Source organism: Haliaeetus albicilla, chromosome 25 (genome assembly GCF_947461875.1).
Source record: "Haliaeetus albicilla chromosome 25, bHalAlb1.1, whole genome shotgun sequence".
Lineage (NCBI taxonomy): Eukaryota > Metazoa > Chordata > Aves > Accipitriformes > Accipitridae > Haliaeetus > Haliaeetus albicilla.
This window is the reverse complement of record NC_091507.1, coordinates 444,045-458,279: the sequence shown is the minus strand read 5'-3', so window position 1 is coordinate 458,279 and position 14,235 is coordinate 444,045.

Sequence of the window (14,235 nt, the reverse complement as noted above, 5' to 3'; positions counted from 1 at the left end):
ATGCACCTTGGAGCAGGAGGCCTTACGGGTACGTGAGGTCAGTTTGCAGCAGGCTCTCAAGTGCGTGGTATTCCCTCAGTGCCCACCATTTGGGCACATGTCTGGAAGCAGCGGTATTAGCTATGTCCCAGCTGTGTTATCCCAGTAGTCCCCCAGCTAAATACCAAATCTGTATTCCTGGTTAAACCCTGAATTGGTTTGCATTTATTGATTGTTAAGTTTAAATAGCATGAGATAGGAAGAATGTCTTATCTGAGGACATTTTGAGGATGCTTTATGCATCAGAAATGGGATGGGTTAGACAAGACCAAGGCTATCTGTTCCATCTAGTCTGGGTTTTGTGGGAGGGAGGGAGGAAGAGGGGAATTCTTTCCTTAGGCTGCTCCCACAAGAAACATCATTCTTTTACTTCCCATCCTTGGTTCGTGTGGGGAACTTACTCATCACTGTGCTGTGGTCTTCAATGAAAGATGGATATAACAGCTGGCAAATGCACAGGTAATGTCTCTCTGCCCCAGGCCCTCCTCCCCCTGCGGAGATGAGCGGTGGTGGAGTGGTGATGGCGTGTCCAGCCCCATAACAGCAAAAGGCGTGCAGAGCCCAGCAAGGAGGAAGGCAGAGGAGGAGGCAGCACGGCAACTTTGGTGGGACCACGACGGAAGGAAAACTCAAGGACTCAAGAAAAGTAACCCTGCTTCTGAGGTCACGGGGAAGTCAGTGTACCTCCACCACCTTGCTCCACCCCCTTCCCCCAAAAGAACAGTGTGCTTAAAAAGGCTCTGCGAGACACTTCGGTGCCTCCTTACACACGAGCTATTCCCTTCCAAGGTCACTTAAGGAATGCAGTAGTTCGTGCTGCCTGTCAGGTTTAGGGAGCATTAAGCCAGTGATACTGGTGTTCAGCAGACCTATACGGAGCGTGCGTTGTTTACTACGGTTTTCATGCTCTTATCTGAGAAGAAAAAGCCAGCACATGATCTCACCTGGGTCTTGGTTCCCAGCCCAGTGCTGTTCCTAAAGGACACCATATACTGGGTGAGAAATAATGGCTTCCTGTTTCATTAATGAGTTCTTACAGCAATTTCCCTTCAGAGTAATCACCTTGGGTGATGGAGGTGTGCACTTCCAAAAGCGATTAGCCCTAGGCGGGGGGGGGGACCATATTGGGAGGCACCATTCTCTGCCGACAGAAAAGCAAGTCCCTTTTGGGTGTCTCAGCTTGGATGCTAAAGAAACCAGTGCTGCCAGAATCATCAGTTGCTTGAAGCTATCAGCCAAAATGTCTCCTGGGGCTAAAAGAGCCCTCCTTGGGAAAAAGTTTGTTTCCAGTGCTTAGTACCATACCACATGGAAAAAAAAAAAAAAAAGCTGTTGCTTTGATTGCTCTCCAGATATCTGGTGATTGTGTTACTCAGCAGATGCCTCTTCAGGGCTGCGCTTTCTGAATTTGTTACTGCAAAAATCCTCAGTCAGGAACTCCAATCCAGGCATCCCAGGACTTTTAGGGGGCTCTGGTTTGGAACTGGCCTTCATGTTTCACCCCAACCTGTTCACTCCAATCACCCACATTACTGCAAATAGTAACATATATTTTTAAGCCTGTACATTTATTCTTACAGCCTTCCAAACTGCTGCTGCAGGTATATCATGCTCCAACTAGAGCTGGCCATTAAGTGCACATGGAGCTATGCCAAATGAGAGTAAACAAGTAATGGGTGTTTGTGTCACGTGTGGCAGGCAGAAGGGCTAGTGCTGGATCCCAGGGGCTGAGGCAGCGGCAGGCCAGCAGTATCTTCCTCCTGCTCTGAGTTTTACCACCATGGGTAAGCTCTAATTTGAGGAAATAAAATGCAGTTTGATTTCCCCCACCTTAGTTATGAAGCTAACTTAGCTTAATGCATATTTTAATGGGTTGGACCCTCAGCCATACTTTCTTACTCTTCCCTCTGGTTTGATTCATCGCCTGGTTTTCTAAATTTGTCTGGCACCCTCCAGTTGCTCGGCTTTGCACAAACTGGAAAGACTGAGCAGAGTGCAGGTGCTTACTGGCTGGTCCTGCTTTCAGCCCATAGCCTGGGGGCCTCAGCACACTTTTGCTCCCACATACAAATGTATGGTTGGGTTTACAACTCTGCTCTGGTTTGGTTGATTGTGGAGGTGGCTTTGGCTGCAGGTGATGAAGCACAGGGGCCTCTTCATGATGTATCGGCTGGGTGGAGATTGTCTCATTGTGGACTTGAAGCTTTTCAAGCTGGATATTGAAACCTGCACTCGGCTCAAACTTTGAGCAGAGAAACCCAAGGGTGCTTGACGGAGTTTGGGAAAAGTTACAGAAATAATATTTGAGACTAATAGCGACACTAATGCAGAACATGTGGAGCTGTTGCTCTGGGTTGGCCCATCTCATCCAGGATGTCACTCTGATGTTGGGCAGTGCCAGAAAGTGTTGGAGGAAAAGGGAAGAACCCCAAAGTTGTCAAAAATGGTTCAGTAAATACTTTGGATGACCACTGCCTTGGCTGACATGCTGGTGTTTCTTCTGGCATCTCTGGACCCAGAAACATGGACTGCTGCAGTTGGCTCAAGGCCAGCATCTGCCTCACTTTTGAACACAGCAATTTCTCTCTTCTATAAATCGAGACAGAGGAATACCTGTAATACACACTCAGCAGTATAACCTCTAACAAATGTATTTACAGAAGTTTCTGCTTCCATTTGCCTTTCATTATTCGATATGGGGGTTTTTTTAATCATTTCCTGTGTTATTTTTCTCCAGTATATACACAGGAATTCCCATGTGTTCAGCCTGTCTTTTTCCAGACATTTCTTTGTCTCTAGTTAGTTTTGCTGCCTCTCTCTGGGACTTTTCTCCTTCCTGTTATTGTTTTTCTGAAATAGGGTAGCTGAAACTGAAGCCAGTTTGTTGTCACCTCATTTCTAAAGCAGTCACTCTGTAAAATACCGCATCATGACGCCCAGGAGTTTATACTTTTTTTTTTTTCCTCTAGCTGGCAGCACTGCAAACATTAGCTGGCATCCTGGAAGTGTGGCATCATCCTAGTGGCTTGAGATTTGTAAGTAACACTGTACAAGTCAGTAAAATAAGGTGTGAATCTCTGTCTCTCACTCTCTTTCCTTGATGCTTGCATCAAACCTGAGGCATCATTTGAAAGTCGTAATTTTTTTTTAAATCATCAAAAGCATGTGTGAGCCACCCTGCCCCATAGAGGTGCGCTCTGTAACCGTACATTTCTCAGAGAACTGCATGGAAAAGTTTCTGCATGAGCTGGAGAGGAAACCTCAGGTCTTAGCTGACTGGGAGCCTGTATCTCCATGAAAAACAGTGCTAAAAAAAGGTGTCCCTTCAGACAGATAAAAATTGTCCTCTGACCTTGTATGCTTTGATTTCCACTCTCTCAGATAACAGCATCGCTGTGTGCATCTCCTGAGAATGCAAATCCCAAGCTCAGGAGTTGCTCTGCAGCTTATGGTAATGGTAACTCCGAGCCTGGGCTTGGAAAGCTCCCAGGGAGAAGGACAATTTTTCAGGTAATTTTACATCCTGAGGTGTCTTCTTAGCAGTCTCATCTATTTAGTCTCAAGAAGAAGAAGCAGGATCAAAGGCAGGAGAGGAGTGAGATATCAAAATTAGTTCTAATAAAATTAATAAATATCTAAATTTTTTATTTCCCTTAAATGGGAGTATTTATTGCTCCTCTGAATTTTGCAAAGTCTGTTGAGAGTTGCTATAATTTTTGTGCTCAGACATCACATTTTGCCTTATGCAGCTGTCATCATTAGGGAAGAAGTAATAGTTCAGGCCTCAAATTTAGCTTTTGTCTAAAAGAGATCAGGTTGATTATTTACTGCCTACACAATGGGATACCATATAATCCTCTCATCTGTTAGAAGGGCACAAGTTATTTACGTTAATCCTCAACCTAGCTATATGTGTTAGTAGCTGTTGTTTTGCAGCAATAGTTTCATTATGCATTATGGGTGACATAGGGGAACGTGAATTTGTTTGCTGCATGTGTAAGTTTGCTGTAGGTAGGTGCTGAAGCTTTAAAGCAGTAATTCTGCAGGTCGCAGTAGCCACAGTACTCAGAAAGACTGATCTGTTTTCATTGTCCAAGTTGAGTGAAATGCAAAAGTCAATACACATCACAAGTGGTAAAAATAAATTAAATTTTAGAAGTTCTTCAGGGACTTAAGAAATTAGTAGGAAAACCAACTTTATCTAGAAGGGTTTGATTTTCACTTTCCCTGTCTCATGTTGGCCAAGGTGTTACAAGCCCCAGTGACTGAAATTTATGAATCCTGCTTTCAAAATCACAAGGTGGCCTTAAATTCAGAGAGAACTAAAAATGAAATGGAAAGTTTGTTTAATGTGACTTCTGGCTCCTGAATCTTTATTCAGGGCACCTTTTTAATGCTTGACCCCAGATTTTTGAGAATTAAAGCTAAGCTTACTTTTTTTTTAATCCCTTGCTTCCAGCAGCTGGAGCTTTAAGAAATACAGTCAATACTCGGAGAGAGCAAATAGGCAGCAGTGCTCTTCAGCTGTTAATACAGATGTAACAGCATTGCTGCCATCCTAAAGCATTGTATCCAATGTGTAAGTAATAGCCATATAAAAAAAGCTCAAACAGCTTTGGTATTATCCTTGTCATTCTTCAAAACAAATTTTAAAAGTTTCGGAGAGTATGTCATTAATTTGCACACTTTTTATTTCTTCTAAATCAAAACATGTGAACTGTCAAAATGGTTAATATTTTACTCAAACCTCTCCTGTTTCTGGTATCAAGTGCAGAGCGTGAAAGCTGCCAGACTGACATGCCTGGATGTGGAGATCCCATTGCTATAAATAGAAGGAGCATTTCCAGCTTCTCTTCTAGAGGTCCTTCTACCAGTGGAGGGTTCAGTAATTGTGACTTCCAAGAGCCCACCATAAAGGAGTAAACATACATGAGCTGTATTTTGCTCTAGCACCAAGACTTACCTTCTCAGAGAAGACTGTCAGAGTGTTTGGGACTATTAGGTGCCCAGTGATGGGACCAGAGGCGATGGGCACAAACTGAAACACGGGACGTTCCCTCTGAACATCAGGAAACACTTTTTCACTGTGAGGGTGACCAAGCCCTGGCACAGGTTGTCCAGGGAGGTTGTGGAGTCTCCATCCCTGGAGATGTTCAAAAGCCACTTGGACACGGTCCTGGGCAACCAGCTCTAGGTGTCCCTGCTTGAGCAGGGGGGGTGGACCAGGTGATCTCCAGAGGTCCCTTCCAGCCTCAACCAGTCTGTGATTCTGTGATTAATACCAGGTCAATATTGTCCCATTGGAAATGGGAACATCACACCTGTATTAACCACGATATGCAGCTTTATAAAAGAAATTAGAAGACATTCCTTGCTGTATTTTGCTTATGTATTGTAGCCTGCTTATATTTCATGTTTAGGCAGCAGCCTATCATAATTATTTAGCTGAGTGTTTCTATGGGGAAAATTCATGAAACTGAATTCTTGTTTCTGTGCCCTGGAGAGGCAGGAGAGCGATGATCTTTTTTCTGAAAACACTTTGGGGGCACAGAAATCACAGCCTCTCTTTCTGACAGCCACCCTGTTACTGCAACTCCTTCTCCATCAAAAATCTCTCTCAACCCAACAGTGTTGGCCAGTACCATCAGCCTTCCTTGAGGCAAACAGGATTGGCCTCAGCACATAACCCACTTTTTTGAGGACTGTCATTTCAGAGATACTGAATTATTTAATCAGCAGTGACCTAATAACATGTATGTGGCAGGTGCAACAGGGCTCAGTGAACTAATGAAGTATGGACGGCCCTGGCTCAAGAGTCTGGGGGATGAATCACAAAGCTAATGCGGGATGAGCCAGCCAAAGAGATTATTTTCTTGCACAGGCAACGGGGAGGGTTCCACAAAGCTGTCTGAAATCCTGCCTTCCTAGAAATCCACTCCTTTAAGCATGTAGACTGGATTCTTTGGCCCCCCAAAGGGAGCCAGGACACCCTTCCCCTTCCCTGTAACCAGCTGACAAGGAAATAGGTAGACCAGGACTTCATTCAGCATTAGCATGAAGACAACTGGAAAACCTTTACTGATGCTACTGACTGGGGTCAGGTGCTGAACCTTGCCAGCCAGTGCACAGCAGCGTGAGCCCGTGACAGGCAGCCGCTCGTAAATAAAGGTATTAATGGAATGGGTTACAGTTACATTAATAAAATATTATCCTGAGGAAATAATATGATTAATTCTGAGAGGAAAAAGTGCTTGAGGCTGTCTCTGCTGTCATGGTGCTTGATTATTGAGAACCTGGCTCTCAGATGCCTGCCCCCAGAGAGGAAAGATTGTCCAGGCGTTAGGGCACGAGCCACGGAAATCTAGATTCAAATCCTTCTCTGCCGCAGCCTTTTCCATGGCCTTGGAAAGCCATCAGAGGTGAGGTTAACCTTGCTTAATTCCACCTGGGTAAGAGTTAAAGCTCTGGTGTCAGCTAGCCGTCTGGGCTCCCTCTGCATTAAGAGGGAGAGAAGACACTTCTGGAGGGCAGCTCCTGCCGTGCCACCGTGCCGGTGAGCGCAGGAGCGTGCCTTAAACCGCTCACAGATGTGCCTTAAACAGCCCTGTGGCAGTGCTGCCTTCTTGCCTCCCCGGCCCCGCAGCTGCTCCTTCCCGCCCTGGCAATGCCCCACGAGCCCTGCTGCCACCCGGATCTGGGAAGAGAAATGAGTTAACACCAACCTGGCAAAAAACGTGTCTTTTAAATCCAAACCAATTCTTTCCTTTGGCTCGCCGTGAGGCCAGTCGTGTTGGCAGTAGAGGTGGGAAACAAGGTGGGGGTGGCGGGCATGTGGGGAGCAGGACTGCCAGAAATGGAGACCGTAAATAGATGCCTGGTTTTTAACAGGTTGGCATGAGGGGAGGTGAGCCCCATCATCAGCCTCTCCACATTGGCCCAGAGCACTTCCCTCTGTTGCAGCGAGGACGCCTGTGCCGCCGGAGAGACGGGTCTCGTCCCAGCATGGGGGTAGGCAGTGCCAGCTGGGCAGGTGCCCCAAAGAGGGGGTGGGAAAGGGAAAGCCCCCAGATCCTGAAATACCAACACAGACCGGGAATGCCTGGGACAAGCTCACTGCGGGTGAAGGATGGCACCGAAACCATCAGCAGCACCACCTTCCCCGCTGACTTGCAAATCCAGACCCGGCAGCGTCAGCACCTCTGGCACAGCCCGACGGCTGGCCGGGGGCAGCGGCCGGAGCTGATGAAAGGATGGGCATGAAGGAGGAATACCCTGTCTATGAGCTTTGCACGTGAAACAAAAGCTGCTGGCCTGGGCTGTGAATGCAGGCAGGTCTCTGTTTGCTGTACGGGTGGCCTCTGCCATGCTGAGCACACAGGACAACCCGGCCACCGGGAAGGACCCTAACTGCACCCTTGCAGTGCCCAAGTGCTCTTCTCATTTTTGAGAGGTAATGTCAAGGGTAAGTGAAGGAGGAAGCCTGTGAGGCAGGCATCCTATTTTAGCTCTCTTCCCCCAAACAAAAGCTTTTAAACTTTATAAGGTCATGAAGCAGTGTTTTGGCAGCAAATAAGAGAAGTTGCATCTGACCACATGCTTATATTTTGCAGTCACCTTGTTAGAGAGGGTCCAACCTGTTGGACATTGTGGGAACAGGAGGACACATGTACATGCACACACACGTGCACACACATGCCTGCCTGCAGTGGCGGTCGTGGCACCACTTCAGCAACCAAGCCAAGGAGCCCGTACTGTCCCCCACGTCTACACTCAGTTGCCAAATACCTCCTTCTGCAAACACCACCATTATCTGTGATGGGGTCCAGCCATGAAAAGAATTAAGGCTATTTGACCAAATAAGGGCAGAGCCAAATCCTCACCCAGCCCCACAGAGAGATTCACGGCAGGCCACGGCTCCAAGCCGCACGTTGCAGAGGAGCCCTTTCCCTCGGCATTTCTGCAGAGGCAGAGTACCGCAGCATGGTGTCATGTCAGTGTAGTGCTGTGACTCATCGCTGCAGCACCTCAGCCAGTCCATGTGTGCGCTGAATCCATCCCAGCCTGTTTCTCACATCGAGTTGTTTTGAAAGTTTGAGAAAGTTTGCTTTACTCTTGATTTCTCGTTTTTGCACAGTTCATTCCATCTGGGCCTGAAAGTCAAAGCACTGAAATGTTGCAATAACAGCTGTGCTTGCAAGCTTTCCATCCCAGCTGATAATTAAATGCAGAATATCTCAAGAAAAATTCATATCTAGAGAAGACAAGCCCAGCTGTTAAAAAAAAATGCAACCTGAAATAAACATCTGAATCTGTAGGTGCTTGTGCAAACCAAAGCTGCTCTCCTTTTCTCAGGTTAAAGATTTAGCGGAGGTCACGAAGGACCTTGCCTATTGTTTAAACCTACTGGTGCCTAACTCTTGCAAGAGCTCATAGTTGTGTTACGCAGCTATTGGCAGGGACACAAAGTGGCCACAGCCACGGCCATCGCTCCCAGCATCTATCATCTGAAAAGACCAGTTCTCCCCAGGCACTGAGTGTGTTGGCTTGCCCTGCACTGGCTGCCTCCCAAGCTGCGAGCTGGTGGGGCAGCGCAGGGCCATAGATCGGTGTTTGAGCTCCTAGAGCTAGAAGGGAAGGTAATTTACTCAGGGCTGGCTGAAGGTAGGGCTTCACCCAGAGCCAGCTGGCCTCAGCCAAGATAGGTAGAAAAAGACCCACTTGGTTATAGATTATGTCTATCATGTATCACACTGGCTTGCAGAGCATGGGGAGCTGAGTAAAACGTGAGCAGATCAGAGTGGCTGACCTGAACAAATGTTTATTTTTCCTCTTTTCACTTGGGACTTCTGTCAGTTTTAATTTGCCTACGGACTGCAGCGCAGTGAGCAATACCTGTGCACCTCAGGTGTGGGTTAGCACAGTGCAGTCCTCCCGGCAGTGCCAGTGGGGAACAGTAGGTAGCAGTTGCCTTGTGTGGGTATGTCTTGTCTGGAGAGTATCCGTGTCTCACCCCTGATTTCTACAGTCTGGCTGGGGACAGCTCCAGAGGATCTCTAAAAGCTGGAAATGGCCTGGGACCTCCTCTTGTGAAAGACCACCTAGTTTTCTCATGGGGTGACACTTCAGTGTTTCAGCTGAAGAGCAGTGGCTTGTGTTTAGTGTGGGCAACCTGGGGTTCAGGTGGGAGATCAGGCCACTGGGAGGACCCAGGCCCCCCACCACAGCTCTCTGGGCAGCACCTGCCAGACTGGAGAGCGTCCAGTGCCCCCCAGGGTGGGTCTGGGCAGTGCTACCAAGCAGAGGTGCTCCAGCTTCTCACATGTAGATGAAATGAAGACACACAAAGCATTTTGAACAAGAGGTCTTTCTCTTCCTTCAGCCTATAAAATATCGATCTATTCAATTTTAGACCATATTTATTCCTTCAGGCTTCCAGGTAAGGGGTGGGAAAAGGATGATTTAACAGGAGGAATGGCAAGTGCTTGTTTCCAGGGGTGGGACAGCATTTTGAAGGGGATGCTGCACATCAACGCTTCAATGGAAGGTGCTGTGCTGTACATGCACTTGAACTCTTGGAGAACTGCACTTCATAAATCAAGGAAAAACTTCCCTGAAAACAAAAAGTTGTAGCAAACAGGGAAGGTAAACACTTATGTAGTTCATGGCTACCTCGTTCTTCACAGAATTAGCCATTTACCTCAACATTAAAATGCTCAGCAGGCATTAAAAGGAGACGTGTCTAGCCTTTGTACTTGTGCAATGAATTTTGAAAAATGTGGATCAAGTGCAAACTGCCACTGGGTTTTCTTCCCAGGTCCACAGAAGTCTTGAAACCACAGTTTTGAGAGAGGCAATTAACTCCTTAACCTAAAGATGTGCATTGACATGCAGTGTTGTTAATGGTTGCCTTGCTAATCACTTCTGTGGTCTTAATCAGCTGACACGCACATTCCTTGACTCCAGACAGCTTCTCAGACAGCCAAAAGTAACGACCCTCCTCTAACGCAATCCCTACAACACTTCCTTAATACTTTCCATGTTGCACATGTTTTCTTAATATACAAAGCTGTGGTATATTGAATTTGTGGGGGCAGCATAAAATTAATATAAAAACAAATAACACTGAATCTACCATGCTTATTTTATTACTCTGGTTTGTATTTTATTTATTAAAACCCCTTCTTCTTTTTCTTTTTTCTTTTTTTTTTCTTTTTTTTTCTTTTTCACTTCAGTGAGCTAGCTGACAAATTCCCCAGCTCTTACACTGGAGCTCTGCAGAACTTAGGGGATTTGTTGGAAAATTTAGTTTGAGCTTACAACCCTCTTGAGATAGAGGGCCAAATTCCCCTTTCAATTATAAACTCTAGATGACAGGAGACTTCAGCAAGAACCTCAATCAGACTGTTACCACCTCCAGTAACTTCCGCTTCTCAGGAGGTCAGGTGTCTCCAGACCTAAAATGGTTCCCCCTCCCAACGCTTAACTTCTGGGTGTCCTGGCTCCTGTAAGGAAAGGAGGTCCATGGGCTGCACTTGCTGCCCAAGTTGCCTCTCTAGGAAGAAGGTTGCTCAGATGATGCTTTTGCTGCAGCTGGTAAATATTGCCATTAACCAACCCTGTGGTTTTGCGTACTGAGACTGGAGGGTGATTGGCATTTTTCAAGGTAAACATGGGGATTTAGTTGAGAAGTAGCTGCTGCCACAAATGTTAGCCTAGCCTTCACCACCAATGGTGATGACTGGTGTGTAATGTCAGCTCAAGATGAGAGGCCATAACCTTCTAGGAAAAAAAAAAAAAGGCCAAATGGGCGCAAATGAGAAATGCACTGCACACTGCTTAATCGCCCTTGATTTAGTGCTGACTGGAGGACCAGGAAAGCTACATTTTGTTTCCAAATTTAAATAAAAGATAATTGATGCTGTTTCTTCCAAAATGCAAACCATGACTATTTTAAAACATTAGGAAAATTCTCAGTAGATGAAACTACAGATAATTTCAAAATAAGATTTTTTTAAAAATAGATAAATCTGATCTTTCCCAGAAGTGGCCTGTGACTTCAGCTCTTTCCATTTTGCCTGTTCCGTATGAGGCACCCTAAAGGCACTTGAATCTGAGAGGCTTTGAAAATTAAAGGTTTTGGTTTGTCTGTGTAGACAGATATGGAGGGTGAAGTCTGGGGTTTATGATCTTCAGCAGGCTCATGGCTATTCCCTTTTCCTCAGCCTGTCAGCATATCCCTATCTTGCCCCACCACCTGCCCTCAGCACCTCGTTGGTCTTGATTTAGATAACTCAAAAGGTCACCAGGGATTTTAAAAAGCTCTTTTCCCAGTCATGCCTACTGAAAGCATGCCTAAGTTTTTTTTCCTCATTCTTGATGCTCTTCTCTGAGCAGTCCTGAAGGTGAACCAAGCTCTAGCCCCTCTGCTTCACCAGGTGGGAAACTGGGGCTCCTACAGGCTGCACCCAGCCCTGCAGTCAGGTGCAGGTCTGGTCTTGGTGGGTGGTGAGTCCTGGCTGCATAACCCTCCAGGCACCACGGACCCGCAGCAAGGGGTGGCCTGGGCGCCCTTGATGGGGACAGGTGGCCAAGGCAGCCCACCAAGGGACACGGGCGGCTGCTGGGTCAGAGGACGGAGGTTCACTGGCCTCACCATCCCGCTGCTCTTGCCAGTCTTCTCTGGGCAAAAGGCACTTGTGGTTTTGAAGGAAATGAGAGATATTTATGACCCAGAAATGATCTTGGCTATGTAATTTCTTGCTGGAAGAGGTAGTCTGGCAAGATCAACATAATTGACATAATTGGGTCCGATTTCTTTAAACACACTGCCATGTATAAGGAGAGTAACGGAGGCCTTTTGCTGCCAGGTTGTTGAGTCACAAATGTGAATGAAAGAAACTCAAAATAAACGAATTACTGAGGGGTTTAAACTGGCTACTTTGGATCCATTTTAAAGCAAGACTTTAGCTGTAAGAATATTCAGACTTAAAATTCTGCCTATATCCTGTATAAGCAGCATTTGGCACTTCAGTGGAGTTCAGTGTTCAAAGAATACTCGGGTTTGGGCTTATCCATAGATATATTCTCAGCAATTGTTGATTTTTTTGCAATGCCCACAGCATCTGCAGTTGTGTAAAGCACGTGAGCTCATGTTGGCCTTAAGTGAAAGTGGCAGCTATAGCAGCCAAGTGCTGTTCACAGCGCCAGCTCAGATGATAAACCTCTCTTTCTTTCTCGAGGGCAGCCCCACTTCCTAAAAGTGCACACCCACACAGTCTGCACGGGAGTGTGAAATGCAAACCATGGTGCAGTAGCTGAAATTTCCTTCCCCCAACTCTCCGCTGCTTCTCAGCTCCTTCATCAGGGGAGGAGGCTGGGTTTGAACTGTCTTGGCCAAACAACTCGGTGCTGTTTGTTGAGCAAAACCTGACAGATTTGTGAATATCCGCAGAGATGCTCAGATATGACCCTAAGTGAGATTTCCTCACTTTTATAGACTCAGAGATGGGGGCAAAAAGCATCCAGCCCATCTCTCTGCCATCACAGGTTTGTTTTCATTGTACATCCTCCAGCAAACATCATATGAGTTGTCCTAGTTTAGAGTCAAGGTGAAACTTTCCTGCCTGCGTAAGAAAATGTTGCTTTTTTCACAGCAAAATGCCAGTCTTGCTTTGCAGTGGCAACACAGATGTCATCCACCACTGGCAGCTCGTGTGCCAGTTCAACAAGTAGCACTGCCAAGGTTGACCTCTCCCAGCCCCTGGTGCTGGCCGCAGCCTGAGGCACCCCTGCTTCAGACTCAGAAGACAGCTCTGAATCCCTCCAATTATTTAAGGTAATAAAGCTTTAAATGCAATAAAGCTTTGTTTCTTGGTCTGGGAGCACTTGAGATGGTGAAAAGGACAACAGACATCTGCCCCAGCCCTGGCTCATGCACCCCACCATGTCCGCACTCCCTCCCTTAGGGCTGTAGCAGCAGGGTGGCTTGCCCGTCTTGACAAGGTTTTCGTTCCGTCTGGGAGCAGAAGTGGGTCCCATGCAGCCACCAAAGCACTTGCAGGGCCAGGTGCCCACAACGTGGCTTCACCCATTAGTCTTTGTTTCACAGCTCTTTTAAGGTGGACAAGAATAAAACAGCTTTGGAAAGAAATTATAATTTTCACCCCGTTCCTTGCTGCTCTTTATTGCACAGCTGCACAAATGTGGGTTTGAGTGGGTCTGGGCCCACAAGCCCCCACTGGCCTCAGCTGCATGCCTATCTCCAGGCGACACGTGGCAAAACCCAGCTTCGGGCTGCCCTAGGGCACCTTCCTCTGTCAGGTGCTGCGGGACCTCCTGCAGTCATGGCCGGGGCACTGCTGTACGCTGACAATGCATTCATGCTTTTACTGTAGAAGCACGTACTCTTCCTAAATATTTGAAACCATAAAGACTACTATTTATTTATTATTATTATTATAGCAGCGGGGATGCGTGGCAGGGGGCGAGGGATGGGGCTGAGCTCCTGCAGCACCCCGTGGGTCGGTGCTCGTGCACCCCGTGGGGACCTCTGTCACAGCAGGGAGCAAACAATAAGGGGAACTGGAGCTTGCTTAAGTCAGAAAGCATTTGCAGGTCTCAGACTAACATATTGAAAGAAATAGCAAATGCTTCCAGACCACATAAATAAGCCGTCACTTTGAGCAAATACGTAACTGAAAAGCAGGCAGATTGGAAAATTATCTAAAAATAGTGGAGCAAAGATTAGCAGCACAAGAATCAGCTCGGAAGCATCAGGACACTCCTGGGCTTATTCAAATCACAAGTTCTTAAAGGAGGATTGCAAAGATGTTGAAAATATACAACCAGCTCTACACACTTCTTGGGCTTGCCTGAACACCAGGAGAGCACCGTGTTCCTGGAAGGGCACAGCAGCTACCTGGGAAGTCTCAGCATTTTTAATGAGTGTCATGAAGAATTTTATTATCATGGAAAGGAATATAATCATTTTCTCTATAAAAAAATCTCCTTAGTCAGTAACTGCTGCCTAGCACTGAGAGGCAATTCAGCCGTCTTTAGCTGTCATTTCAGAAGACATATGGCAAGAACAAGATCAACCTCATATTGCCTTTCATATCAGGAGTTTCCCATTAATAACAGGTTTGTCTTTATAATGTGTGTCTTGGAATGAAATAATATGAGCTATGTGGGGGTTTA